The sequence below is a fragment of the Aquila chrysaetos genome, chromosome 21 (assembly GCF_900496995.4).
Source record: "Aquila chrysaetos chrysaetos chromosome 21, bAquChr1.4, whole genome shotgun sequence".
In the NCBI taxonomy this organism is placed as follows: Eukaryota; Metazoa; Chordata; class Aves; order Accipitriformes; family Accipitridae; genus Aquila; species Aquila chrysaetos.
Genome location: NC_044024.1, coordinates 4,278,843 through 4,291,083, shown reverse-complemented (window position 1 = coordinate 4,291,083; position 12,241 = coordinate 4,278,843).

Here is a 12,241-nt window from a genome sequence, read left to right as displayed (position 1 = left end):
ATGTGGTAGAATGTGCAGAGACATCCCCTACTCCGTAAAGCATTTGCCCTGTTTGAATCATGACAGGACACTTGTACAAGTGCTTTGAATGTGGGTTCCAATTTAAACATTTTTTGGCAATATTTTTACTGATATCAAACACTCATGCAATAACACAGTATGAATGTTATACTAAATGCTATAGATACAGCCAGTTCAGATTTCAGTTTCACTGAATAAGATTCCAGAGTATGTGTTCATATTCCTGTGCAGAAATATTTGAATCAAACAGGTCTGGGTAGGTGTTGGTTGTTTTTTTTTTTTTTTTTTTAATGTCAAGTCATCTTGGTTTAAAAAAATAAATTGGGAAATAATAGAAATAGGGTTTAAGAGCCATCATGACTAGAACAGAGAAATTTAAGAGGACTTGCTTTTCAAAAAGTTGGGTCTGAAACAAAGAAAAAGAGGCAATGGCACACTGGTGTAGCATGGTTTAGAAGAAACAGTACAACAGAGATAAGAATCAGAAAATCACTTTGGGAAAGATGGTGAAAAAACATTCTCTAAGTCAGTGTTTTGTTCTGCTCCAGTTTCCACAGACAGATTTAAATAGATGCAGAGATTGTTAATGTTATGGAGAGAGGAATTCTACCAAGATCTGTGTCATTACGGTAGACATTACATTTGCACACATTGACTGGAGCAAGTGCTGCCAATAATGATAGAAACTTTGTACTGTCAGATGCATTAGTCGTTAGATTCCTTCACTCTGGATAGTCAGTGAACCAACAAGAGGGTATATTAGCTGGTCAAAGAGAATAACCTTGGAATAAATGAGCATGAATTGATATATTTTCAATTAAATAGAAGGATAAACAAAAACAGGTTGGTTACTAAGGTTTCTAATTCCAAAAGAGCAGACTGAGAAATTACAGAAACTAATTAGTGAAGTCAACAAGATTGAATGCCAAGGGACTTAATGTGAAGGAGCTTTGGAATCTGAAGTCAAGCTTCAAAATCTATCTGAACTGCAATACAAACAAGGAGGCAGCAATTTACGGAAAATGGAAACGTCTCTTCAATATTTGTTTAAAAACCAAATTATCTAGAAGTTACCTGACATCAAAAAGGTAAGATAGAATTAATTTTCAGAGCGCTCTTTCTTGCAGGTAGAATGGTATAGGGATAATAGTGCTGCCCTCAAATCAGGCCAAATTACGCCTTACAAAGAACATTTTGGCTAGTGGATATTAGCCATAAAAATAAAAAGCACAAGAAAAGAAATTAGTACTTAGTTTGACGAAGCAGACTTACGTATTCATAACCAAGACTTTCCAAATACATCCTTCAGATCAGTTATGTTTTGAGCCTAATTTCAATGAGAGTAATGAGGTTATCCAAGGACAGGCAGGTTAATAGCAGGTCTGAGTGATCCATGCCTTTTTAGTCTCAGAACAGCCTGTTAAGTCTGTCTTTCTACTCTCCCATAAATTTATAGCTGTAACAGTCACAAAAATAAACTCCTTGGTAGTCAAAGCAGTCAAAACAAATTCAGACATTTTTACAGATTATTTTTACAGTAAAAGAACAGCTGTTGGAGAGATTTGTGATGTGCTTCATACATTCTGATGATTAGATGAATAAGTTGTCTTTACCACTCTAACATTTATATTTTTTTGATTTAAATACACATAGTTTAACAAGTATTGCTTTTAGAGGGTCTTATTTCTTAAATATGGAACACAGTTTGGGTTTTTTTTTTCTCTGATCTCTATGCTTTGGGCATAAATATAAAGCTTGATGGATTTTGAAGTTACCATGCTAGAAATACGGCAGCTTAACCATAAATACTGTATTGTAATGTAAGATGTGAATTCAGAACCTACTTACCTTGTCTTTACAACATGTAATGAGTAATATATATTTTGGCATACATATCTTAATCATAAAAGTAAGCTTTCAGCATCTATTTTAGTATCTTTCAATAATTTTGTGGCTTTTCCCTTATGTAGCCAGCTGTTTTTTGGGGTACATTTTCTCAGATTTACAATCAATTCAGTAAAATTGTCAGGATCAGCAGTTCCGAAACAGCTATCATTATAGATATAAGGGAAATTGCTGAAACATCCTCATATATCAGGTATAAGAGGAATCTTTCATAATTTGAAATGTTAATATTTTAAAGCAGTATATTAGGTCACACATTATTTAAAGCACTCAAATTTATTACATTCATGCATTTTCTTTCACTGCTATCGAGTTCCCAAATAGTATAGCTTCTGCTTGCAAACTGTATTCAACAGAGCAAACCCCTTCTTGCTCTACAACATCCTGAACTTGGCTGCTTCACCTCAGCGTTCAGAGCTCACCAAAAGCCTTTATTGCTTTCAAAGAAACTTCAAAATTTCCATTTAAAAACAGAAAAAAAACAGTGATTGATTGCAGAAACTGTAATTTGGTTAAATAAAAAAAAGAAGTCTCCAGCATGAGAAAAGAAGACCATGATCTTACAATTTAGATTGGCACATAACTATTCCATTCCTGATTCTGGCACAGAAGTACTTTCTGACCTTACTTAACAAAGGTGCTTATTAGCATGTTCAGGCAGTACTTATTATCTTCTTGTGCCTTAACCTGTGATGATTTTCCACAAGATTAATATGGTCCAAACTATTCAGAAGCTATTATTTATCGTTTAAAAAAATAATAATTCTGAAGTACAAGTGGCACCAGTAACTCAGTTTTCCTCAGTGGAAATGATGATTAAATTAGTTTCTGATACTGAAACCTTGTAACAATGTATTAACTCCATAGAGGCTTGGTTTACTTCAAGCTGCCTCATCTATATTCAGATCTCTGTGCTCCACAGAAATCTCCTAGTCCTTTAAAGCCTGAGACTGTATCTTGACTTCTTCCATGGTCTCAAGTTTTCCAGGCTCCAGATAACTGCAGAGAAATCCTGCCTTGCTTGTTTGCTTTTCCACTCCTCAAGAATAAATAAAATAAAATAACTCTGGCTTTTTGGTCCCCAAATGCAATTTTGAAGAAATTTAAATATTCTCATGCTTGATTTTCTCATTTAGGATTGGCTTCTTTTTTTAAAGATATTTCTGCTAGCCACTTATGATAATACTGTTACTGAAGATGGACATGTGAATTTAAGAAATTCCCTAATGATGCTGATAAGAATTAGAAGTTAGTATTTTAATGCATGCTATGAAATAATAGGTTACATTAACTGAAGACTTTCAAGAGATTAGAAGGAAAATTCCATTTCTACTGTAAAAGTGTTTTAAAGTAGTTTATACACAGGAATAAAAAGTATTAATGTACTGTTTCTGAGTGGGAAACCACTGGTTAGAACTCAGCAAAGTATTCAGCAAAATCAATACCATTTAAATGAAGTATTAATTGCATTGGTCAAAATAAGCTGAAAATTAGTAAACAGTCCCTGAAATTTTGGGAGGTGCTTTGGGGTGATGACGTAAAGACAACCAAAGAACTTCCATCTATATTAGCAGTAGTCTTTTTCACTACTATTTCCTATTATTCTTCAAGCTACATTTGAAAAGAATGTTCTGTAGATCCATTCAAGAAGCAAGGCAATGTGCACGTTTTAGTCCAGCTGCAACCATTTTCCCTGCTGTGATGAATGCAAAACCCAAGTAAACATTCAACTGTGGACAAATTAGGCATAGATCCTAACAATTACGAGTTTTTTATTTTTCTCAGTTCAACTTGTAATGTAAGAATTCTTCCAAAAGAAATTAATGTTCTGTCTGGATAATGACCTTGAGTCCTCACACAAGCCAACAGCCCACTGTCTCCAAATGGACTTTCCTCGTTAACAGGGAGTGATGAGGTACATCATCTCCTACTGCTATTTTAGTCACTGTGACTACACCTTGGTTCTTGGCTATTCCACTACTGTGGATGTCCACAGAGTTTCACAGGATTTGATCCAAAATTAGATTCCTAATTAAGTGTATATGTTTCCAGACCAGTGAATACATATCTTAGAATATTAATTGAGCTATTCTTCTGTAAAAGATTGGTTTATCAAGGCTTATCTGTTGTTTCAGATTTCTTAAAATGTCCACATAAAATTTAGAAAATAAGATGTTCTTGATCATGTTTGCAGTATAACAGTCACATATGTTTAGCTAATTTTCTATCTCCTGTCCTGTTCTAACAAAAAAACTTTAGTTAATATTTCATTACTATTTGAAAGAGTACTGGTCTGTAGGAAAAAAAAAATCAAGATTGGACAGTGGCTTTGGCCATTATTAATCAAATTGTTACTTATGACTTGAACTAGGAGAGAATAAAAAGGCACAGAACTTTAGTTTTTAAATTGCTAAATAAATGGGATTATTCTTATACTTCCTGCTGGGGCAGCAGTTAAATACCCTTGGACTGTAGTATTGCTACTATTCTGACTGTAGTTTTTGTCTTAATGGTAGTACTGAATGCTTTATGGGTTGCAATGCAATCTTCCTCTGAATAATAAATCACTGTTCTTTTTAGTGCCAGCTCTGACCTTTTCTGATTGAAATTGTAACACATCATCATAAAATAATGTCAATGTGATAGAAAATCATCTGCCCCATGAAGAGTGATTCTACAGATGGATCCTTAAAGAGTTAGCTGGCTCTGATCATAATGACTCTTTAGTTACAAAAGGGTGACAAACCTGACAAAGTGTCTTGAAAAAACTGCAATACACTGCCCTAGAATAAATATGTGCTTTCAAGAGTTCTGCTTCTGGAAATTTCTTGAGATACAAAGGAGGCAAGCACGCACAGTGATGAGCATTCTCAAAGGTAAACCAGGAGCTTCTTTTCAAAGTGATTGATTCTGTTGTCATTGATATTAGTCAATATGAATATTGAAATGAAGGTCTTTCTTTAAAGATATTGGTGCTTTTCAGATTGAACTGCTTTGAAAGGTCCCCACTGCTCTACTCACATCAGGTTTTTTATATAACAAAATATGTTTTGGACAAAATGCTTGATTTCATTTTTCCCTCATGTCTCTCTGGAAAATTATTAGATTTTCATATAATTTTTATCCACTTTGAACGGGCACTAGGTACTTGAAGAAGTTCTTTGGATTGGATTTCTTACTGTGAAATAATTTATTCTGTTCTTCATGTAGTCCTTTGGTGTATGGCTTTTCTACAAGGTAGTGATTCTGTAGTTGTTTTATTTATTACAAATTCCAAGTAACGAAAGTAGTTTTCTTTGAAGAAAAAAGTCAAATTAGTACATATCTGTGTTGGACTCCCCAAACTCATACTATATGTTTCCATTTGCCGTTCTGCTCGTGTGTGTATACATATATATAGATTTTAAAATATTGTACACAGTATGGAAAGAGAGAGAAAGAGAATATGAATCTCTGAGAAGGTATATGGACTCCAAGGAAGCTGGACTGGTAAGCAGAAATAACTTTAACATCTAATTTTAAAAAATATTTCTACCTTCCTTCCAAGTGTGTTTATTTACTAGTAAATTCCGTCATTTAAAACACAGTCAATTGATTCCCTGTGCAACTTCATAGCATTCTGTATTGCACAACACTTATATATGATCTGTATAAATTATCTAAGACTTACAGAACTTGTATGTATGAGTTATGAAAAGAAGCACAGTGAAATTTTTCCTTTCCTTTTTTCCCTGCTCTATCATGTCATGCTTGCACTTAACCTTTACTTATTTAATCCCACTTTAGTCATAATTGCATGCTCACTACTCCATTCATTTGGCATCATTCAATTTTTGTGTGCTCTTCGTATTTTGCAGTATTGGAAAGTAATCTTACAAAAGTTTCAAATGTTTCTTCCACTTGCATTATGACACAAGAATAAAAAATATCACCAAGGAAACGGTAGGCTTCAGAGACAATTTATTCTTTTAAGTCAGACCAAAGTTTAATTTAGATGAAAATCCTGGAAGACATAATTCCTCACAAAGTCAGTAATGTTCTTCTCATTACCTGGTAATGATAGTCTAATTCTATCAAAAGGAATTTTTAATAATATAGCTGCATGTCTGAAACTTAACAATTTAGAATGAAGATGACACTATCCAAAAGCTTAAGAAAACACATTAACTGAAGCTAGAATAAATCACCAACAAAGAACATTGTCATTTTCTCAGCTAATATTTCACCCTTCTAGCCTCATCCCAATATAGCTTTTACATTTTTAGGTAGTGGCATGTAAGTAATCAGAACATCCAATCCCACAGAAAGGGCAGAAGAGGTCACATCTAGAAGTGTGCTTTAACTTCTAGCATTCTTCCTTGTTTTTCTTCTATCTGTCAAGTACCCTTCTGCTTTTCTGCGTAGCTTTACCACATTAAACTCCATGTTACTAAGAGTGGGACAAGAAGTGCTAATTCCTGGAGATGGAGCACAGCCCTTCATGCAAAATTGGTATATCGTCCATCACAGTGTGTCTTACAGGTTACTGCAGTTGGTTGGTGACTTCTGGTTAAACGACATAAGTACAATCACAGTTCACCTCCTACTGCAGAGTTGCCATCGGTGGCAACGATTTAAAAGAGCTTTACTCTGCATTCAGGTTTAGATCTCACACTGAATGAGGGGAGAGGGAGCTGACTGTCTGTACAGCTTTTCCTGTATTGTCTTGCCAAGTATGAAGATGTCAAAAGTCAGATGTAATAGAAATTTATGGTACTGCAGTGATGAAATATGATCAATCTGTACAGTGAACATGTATGAAAACCCCACCATATTTAGAAATACAGCCTTTGCAAAACATGCTAAAAGGGGTGTGCTCTTTTTTTGTTCATTGAAATGTGGGAATACTTAAAAATGATACCCAAAAGTTAGTCTTGTGAATTCATTTGCAGCTCAGACATGACTGGATTTCAAAATGTTTGGCTTGTATTTCAGGTTATTAATTTATATTGTTAACTGCATCCATAGGGTACAAAATTTCAGCCTGAGTTATAAAAAATTTGTTACTCTCCTCTAAATGCTAAACCACACTTGGAAAAACAGGGAAATCTATTAAACCTTTCATCTTCAGCCTATTATAGTAGTATTTGTTTTTTAACATTTTCCCCTTTATTATTATTTCTCCTTTCTTAAAGCAAAATATGGCAAGGAAGTTCCAGTTCTTATGTGCTTTTTGATTATTCTTCCATACACTGAGTTAATATGAAAAAGGCTGAAAGTTAACATTTCATTTTACATTCTTTTAATAAAGAAAATAAATTTTGTGATTCATTTTATGGGCCCTTAATAGTGCTACGCATGTTGGCTACAGCTCAGAGTCAGAGCCGAATTTTCTTTAGAATCACAGAACTTTAACCTTAGAATTTAACCCATTATGAGCAGATTCTAACAATATTCATTCTAAAGCCTGAGTTTTCATCTTAATTTCATACAATGCCTTGCCAGCAAAATTAAATGCAAATTCCTGCCAAGTCATTTGACTTTTTTATTTTAACCAGTTATTCTGACCATGTTAGTCTAAACTTTTTGTTTGCCATTAATGTTGTCTCTATCCATCCCCTGCATGGTTTAAATAAGACACAGATATGTTTTCACAAAGTGTCTGCATTCTCTTGCAAGTGGAATACTCAGACTATGGAGAACATCTGTCCATTCACTTCAAAATAGAATAATCAGTAATAACAGTAACAAAGAAGGAAGAATCTATTGCAATAACGACAGCACTTCATGGTAAGTAATTTATAGATTTTTGTGATATTGATAGCTCTTCTCATATTCATGTCTCAAGAAGTCTTTGCTTGATCACAGAATAATTCTTTCATAAGACACTAACTATATATTTCTGAAAGGCTGCAGCCTAAACATCTGCTGAAGCCTGCAAATTTAAGACCTGCAGGACTGGTGCTGCAATTCTTTCCCTTTGCAAATTCTTACTTTCCACATGTTTCTAGATTATGACCGAAACTGTGCTCCTGTAATTATGTAAAAAATACTGTGGATGTATGGCAGGTTGCCAAGTTGTTTATGAGAGAGCACCACCTAGAGGAAGATGTAAAAAATTATCCAATGGACTGATGGTTGCATGCAGTTTATGTATAAACTTTTAAGAGCTGAAATTTTAAACCCAATGTAGTATGGTGAAACATGACCCATCTGTGTTTTGACTGTAGTGTTACTTCACTTACATTTTTTGAAACAATTAGCAGTGACTGAATATTTGTAGAACATTCATAAGAAAAAAAATTTGAAATTTATTCTTGGAAATTCAAACATGACATAATTTTTATTTTGTTTTTGTTCCACACTGTTCATCCTAATATTTAGTAGTCTAGTCTAGTTATCTGTTAGGAATAGTGAGTGAGTTTCGTCACTTAGTGTATTTTCTTCTTTTCAACAGGAAAGTTGTGTGTTGATCTTGGAGTACAAATCCCAAAGAAATGTGGTTTACATTTGTAGGCTGGGTTTGATTTTATATGATCTGGAGTTCCTCATGAGTTCATTACACTGTCTTAAATCAGCCTTTAAGACAGATGCCTTGATGAAGGAGCTTTTACAGTTACTACACAAGGGATCTGTTTCTTCACAAATGAAAACAAATGCCATGTAGTTTGGATGCTATTTGTTGACAAACACAGAGCAAGGTCCTGTTGTGTTATAAAATATTCATTCTGGTTAACTTTTAACAAATAATACACAGAATAAAATATCAAGCTATGGAAATAATTCAGTGGATAATCCTGAGTAGCAAGAAATAAATTAAGCTAATTCAGACAGTGACCTGGAAAGAGGCTTAGTTCTCAGTCTCCCTGTCCTTTCCTTTGCTCAAACAAAAGTGATACTAACTTGAAAACTATCACTTATATAAAGCTGTGAAAGTGAAATTACAATTGCGCTAAATTTTTCTGGCAAAACTGGGCCATATTTTTTTCTGCAACATTATAGAAATCTGAGATAGTTGAAATAAACAGTGTTATCTGAGGGGATAGTAGAGATTATGATCATGGGGAAAGCAATCAGAGAGATTTCCAAACATCCTTGATTAGTAGAGGGCAAATACATTTTAAAGGACATAAATCTAAGGGGAAGTTGTTGTGAAATGGAAAACTGCCTTAGTAGCAATAGGTTTGGAAAATCAACTTTGGATTTATTATAGTTAAAAACCCTAAGGCTCTCTGCCTAACACGCATATCATATGGAGAAGCTTAACAGATGCTTTACTAAGGGACTTGAATATAAATCAGGTTAGGAGCATTAATCTGTGCAGAGCTGAGTTTAGTTTTTTCTGAAGAAAAACTTCTGAATTAGAGGAGTTAAACAAGTGTGATTTTCCACTCATCCCACTGTGAATTGCATAAGGTTTTATAATATAAACAGTTTAGGGAGCAAGCTATCTTTGGTAACATTAAATCTGTGTGTGGATAGCATTGATTTAGCGCATTCCTACTGGATACAAGTGCATTTTTGTAAACATCTCTTCCACTTTCTCCATTATTTGCTTAGTCAGCTAATCTTTTCCCTTTCTGTGAATGTAAAAACAGAAATAGATCATTTTAATGTGACGATTGACATCAGTAATGATTACATTTCAATGCTTACTAAGCCATTGTGGTCACAGTGCCACAAGTGAAATTTGGCAGGTTTGCAATTAGACATTAACTGTCCTAAACACCACGTTTCATAAAATTGTAGGTAAAACTATCTCAAGTGTTGCTTTTGGGAAGTGTTGTAAAAAAAAGAAACAATGCATTTTTATTCTCTCGCTCTTCAGCCACGTTTAGAAATCCTACCTGTTGCCTTTTTCACTCTGATTCCTTTTCCAATTAATTACTTCCAGCCAAACAACTACAGGAATCACTCTGTCCTCAACACTTAGAATCCAGGAGTGTTACAAGAATTTGCAGTTGCATCTGTTATACTTTGAGGCCTGTTACTGCTTTTGGTAAAATTTCCAAGCAATTTTACTGTCCTTTTCACCCATTGTTGGGAACTCTAAATTTCTCAGCATCATCAGTTCAATGTCTCTTCCTTTTAATTGAAGTTAGCCTATCTTTCTTAAACTAGTCTGGTAAATTAGTATATAAATTGCAATGTGTGTGTTTTTATCTTGCTTTCGAAATGTATATTAATTCCAGAATGTGGATAGGGTTTGTAGAATTAAAAAACGTGTAGTGTTTTGTTTTGTTTTTTTAAATTATGCATGTATTTAGAAAATAGTGGGATGATAAAGCTGAGATATTTCTGGGGCTTAGACTTTTTCATTTTTTGTTTGATTGCTTTGAATTGCTTGTTGAACATGGTATTACACTGGACAAAATATTTCAGAATTATCCACAGTGAATAAGTTTGAGGTATAGTAACATTAGAAATGGGAGATTGATGGATAAAATAATATAAATTATACACTTTTGCTTAAGGGTGCAATGACATGAAGAAAGGTTAAGATGGGAGAATCTAAATGAAAATGCATGAGTTCTGTGGCTTCCTGGAGAAGAATGCCAATAGAATACTATAAGCTTTCTTTCTGGAAGGATCATGTGTATTTCTATCCCCACTAAAAATATGTCTTTCAATTTTATTTCAATACTTTAGAATTAGGAAGAGCCTTTACAAAAATCTTGATTTTTTTTTTTTTTCTTTTCTTGCTTCAGATTAGAATTGGAATCTTTTGCTCTGACCTTTTAAAGTATGTTGTTCTCTGTTTATGTTTATGTTTAGGTTTAATATTCTCTGGAGCAAGGACTACAACATATCCATCACAAATCCATAGCTGTTTAGCAGTTCTTGTCTTTGTCATATCTTATCAGCAGACTTAGCCTATAAACGTGTTTTACTAATGACTGAAGTATTTTCATTTGTTCAATTTGTAGAAAGGAGGTTTCTTTTCATAACAAAAGTATTAACATAATAAATGGTATTGAAATGAAGTATAAATTTCAGATTTTCAGTTTTAAAAAAGGCTAGGTAAGAAGAAATGTCATAGCTCCATACCAGACTTTTTTAGAATCATAGAAAAATTTAGGTTGGGAAGCATCTCTGGAGACCATCTGGTCCAACCTTCTGCTGAAAGGTTAACCCTGTCAAGCTAAGGCTAGAATATTTTCAGCAAGACAGATTCCACCACTTCTCCGTAACTTATTCCAACGTTGTTTTTTTCTTGCAATGAGTTGTTTTCTTATTTCCAGACCAGTATTTCCCCTGAAGCAACTTAAACCCCTTGCTTCTTGTCCTCTTAGAATGCATCCTTGTGTAGAGAGTACCTTCATCATTTCAATAATTACCTTTTGGGTACTGGAAGTTTGTGATTGGTTTTTCCCTGGTCTTCTCTTCTCTTGGATGAACAAAACAAATTCTTCCATCCTTCCTTCACATGCCAAGCTCTCCCACTATCTGATTATCTTGGTGGCTCTCTGCTGTACCTTTTCCAATTTTTATTGTCTCTTTGAAACTGATGGATCAAAACTGGATGAAGTATTCCAGGTGTGGCCTGACAAGTGTTAAATGGGGTGGGATGATCACATCCCCTGATCTTTGTGGCTGTTCTCTTGCTGATGTAGCCCAAGATGCTGTTGACGGTCTTGGCTGCCAGGACATATTTCTGGCTCACGCTCAGCTTGCTGTTCACCAGGACTCCCAGGTCATTTTCAGCAGGGCGACTCCTCAGCCTGTACTGTTATTTGGGATTATTCCATCCCAGGTGTAGGACTTTACTTTTATCTTTATTGAATCTCATGCAATTCTTGCTGGCCTGATCTTCCAGTCTGTTGAGGTTTTTGTCTGCCAGTGTAGTATCGTCTGCAACCTTGGTGAGATTGTATTTGCTCCCATCATACAGCTCGTTCATAAGGACATTGACTACTAATTGTATCTAGTATTGATGCCTGGGGAATTCCACTGGCTAGGACTTTCTTCTTGGACATATAAATACGTCTTAGATCTAAGTGTGAATGCAGACTATGCTAACTCCTTTTCAAGTTGAATCTCCTGTCAGCATCCCTCCTCATGTGGAACATGGATGTGCATAACCAACACATAGGACTAAAAGGAGAAGGTTTGGGTGTGAAAAAAGTTGGTTTTCTGATGTGGCAACAGCACAATGAAGACTATAAATAAATTCAGATTCTATTTAGATTTACAATAATACAAGTTAGTCCAAGTATTCACAATAAACTCGGAAGAAATAGTATAACCTACATCTCACTTGTTGCAACACTTATCCAAGATTTGTAAGAACCTTTTCCCAGTGAGATATGTGTCTCTCTATTGACATAAAGATTTA